The sequence below is a fragment of the Coffea arabica genome, chromosome 6c (assembly GCF_036785885.1).
Source record: "Coffea arabica cultivar ET-39 chromosome 6c, Coffea Arabica ET-39 HiFi, whole genome shotgun sequence".
NCBI lineage: Eukaryota > Viridiplantae > Streptophyta > Magnoliopsida > Gentianales > Rubiaceae > Coffea > Coffea arabica.
The window spans coordinates 57,592,947-57,595,936 of record NC_092320.1 but is presented as its reverse complement, the minus strand read 5'-3'; the positions used below and the strand labels follow the sequence as shown (position 1 = coordinate 57,595,936).

Below are 2,990 nucleotides of genomic sequence, written 5' to 3'. Positions count from 1 at the left end.
TGGATGATTTCTCCACCCCGGATTCGAGTAGGGGTTATTTTGAGTATTACGATTGTAATTATTGACGAATTGTACCTGCTCAGAATCAACACACTCATTAGTATCATGTTCACCTCCACATATAGAACAACACGCTCCATGTGCATTAGATGAACTTGGACCAACTCCACCTTGTCTACTTAGCAACTTCATCGCATTATTCATTTGAGCACTCAGCATATTAAGAGTGTCCATTTCTATCATACCTGCGTGACGTCTTGTATTACCTCTCTCATTGGCCCATTGGTAGTTATTTGCCGCCATTTCTTCTATCAAATTATGAGTTTCTTGGGGTAATTTACCCATTAAAGCTCCACCTGCAACTGCATCGATCATAGTTTTAGTAGAAAAAACTAAACCATTATAGAAGGTTTCTATGATTAACCACTCTAGCAGTCCATGATGTGGACATTTCCGAAACATATCTCTAAACCTTTCCCATGCCTCATATAATGATTCACCTTCCAATTGGCTAAAACTAGTGATATCCATTCTAAGCTTAGCAATCTTACCTGGTGGAAAATACTTATTTAAGAATGCTCTTGATAAATCATCCCATCCGGTGAAAGCATTAGGAGCATGAGAGTGTAGCCAAAGTTTGGCCTTATCTCTCAATGAGAATGGGAACAATCTTAGCCTTATAGCATCATCACTAACTCCATTCATTTTAATTGTATCACAAATTTTCAAGAATGTAGCTAAGTGTGTATTAGGATCTTCTACTGCATTACCTCCAAATTGAGATTGTTGAACCATTTGGATAAGTGATGGTTTAATCTCAAAGTTGTTAGCATTTACCGAAGGCCTTGCTATGCTCGTTTGAGATCCTTGTGTTCCCGGTAGAGCAAAATCTCGTAGAACTCGCCTATTTGCTTCGTTTTCTACCATTTCTTCTTCAAATGGAAGCTCTATTAAGATTTCCTCTATTGGTTGCCAAATCCCTTGTTCCTCTTGCTGTAGTGTGTTCCTCCTTTTGTCTATGTAGTGTCCTCTGAATTTCTGAATCGAAAAGTGCAACTTCTCGAAACGCCCGGTGCATACACTACAAATAGAAATAAGAGATATTATGCAACTTCAATTGTCAAAATTTGATTACAATGTAAGATTAAATATAATCAGCTCAACTAAAAAAAAATAAGGCTATCTAAATTAATAAAGATGATTAGGCTCTAATATTGCCGCTCCCCGGCAACGGCGCCAAAAACTTGACGGAATTTTTATATTAATGCAAGTTTAATTCTGATTTTACACCCGTTGGACTGCAAGTATACATGTCACAAATGTAATGTAGGGTATGTATCGGGTCGATCCCATGAGGAGCAATTGAAACAATTACTAGACCCTTATTTTTCTCTATTATTTAGACTTATAATAAAATTGAGCAGGGAAAGTTTATTGCTATAATCTACAAATATGATCTGCAAATCTAGTTTAACAAATGCTAAATGCAAATGAAGAATTCTTACTCAAGAAAGACTCTAGGGATGTAGATTCCACTTATGGCATAATCAACACAAATGAATGGATTTACCTCTTGTTATTATTCTTGTTTAACCAGAGATTCATTTCCAAATTTACCAAGTCTCATTCTCATGATGAAATGGCCTAGAGTAGTTCAGTTTTCCCTATTTTCATAGTGAAATACGACTACTACTCTGTTTTCTTTCATGAAATGCTAAATAATCCACTTAAGTGTATCTCTATTTTCATGAACATACAACTTAAACTCTACTCACGTGTTTCCATTGTTACTACCAATTCTCATTGAATAATAACACTATAAACATGCTATTGGTGATCAATCAATAACAAGTAATCACAGCTACACAAGTAGACTAGTTAATACAAGATATAACAAGTGTAAATCACATTCAATTCGTATTATTTATCCATAAGTTTTATCTACTCCCTAGATTAAGGAGTTTAGCTACTCATGAATGATTTAACAATCAAACTCACAAGTTTATTAATGCAAAACATCATGAAGTACAAGTACAAGAAAGATAAAAGAAAGCTTAGCCAATTGATGGTGAAGCCCTTCAATTCCTGCTATGTTCTTGTACAAGATGGTTACAAGTGAAAACTCCAAAATGCTTCTCCAAGAACTCTTAGGTAGAGAGAAAACTTGTTACAAGATGAAAAACTAGCTACGTATGGTAATGTCCTCACCTCTCCCCTGTGTTTCTCCATAAAAAATGGTAGAAAGTCTACTCTTCTCCTTCATAATTTCCTCCACTCAGATTTTGTAAAAAGAAATCAAAGATATGATGTTTCTTTTTGTCTATACTCATTTGGTCTTCTCTTTTGTTGCAGAAGCATGTGCCACCGATTTCTGTCCCTCAAAATAGCTGGAAAAGTTGTGAGAACGGCTGTGCCACTTGCTGAGGAGAGAGGTAGATCCGAGCCACAGATCCGAGGAGTGAAAATGGATCTGAGGACTTTCCATGCTGGATCCGAGCTCGGATCTTCCTGACCTCGGATACAGTCCGCCAGAAGTACAGACGAGGGCTCGGATCCCTCTTATACACACGGATCCGAGCACGGATCCGTGTTGAGCAATTTTCCAGTTTTTCACTTTTTCCCTTTTTCTACATTTTTGCTCCCAATTTCTTGTGTATTTTGTCCTCTGGATGACCCTTACATTTCTTTCAGCTTGTGCATGAATTTCATACATCAATAACTTTCACAATTTCACAAAATTAACACATTAATCCACTCATTTATCAAATTAATACACAATTTCTTGTGTACTTTGTCCTCTGGATGACCCTTACATTTCTTTCAGCTTGTGCATGAATTTCATACATCAATAACCTTCACAATTTCACAAAATTAACGCATTTATCCACTCATTTATCAAATTTTGAACCCTTAAACAATATTTAAGCAATTATCACCAAAAGAGTTCAAATATGGCTTTAATCTTCTCAAAACATATCAAAAATTCATGC

General features: G+C 36.0%; 1 non-coding gene across 1 annotated transcript; it reads left to right on the top strand.

Annotated features, from left to right (window-relative positions):
- The first annotated feature begins 433 nt into the window (after positions 1 to 433).
- Positions 434 to 540, top strand: LOC113736144 (small nucleolar RNA R71). Its single transcript, XR_003459634.2, has one exon. It is a non-coding gene; the product is annotated as a small nucleolar RNA R71 (small nucleolar RNA).
- The last annotated feature ends 2,450 nt before the right edge of the window (positions 541 to 2,990 follow it).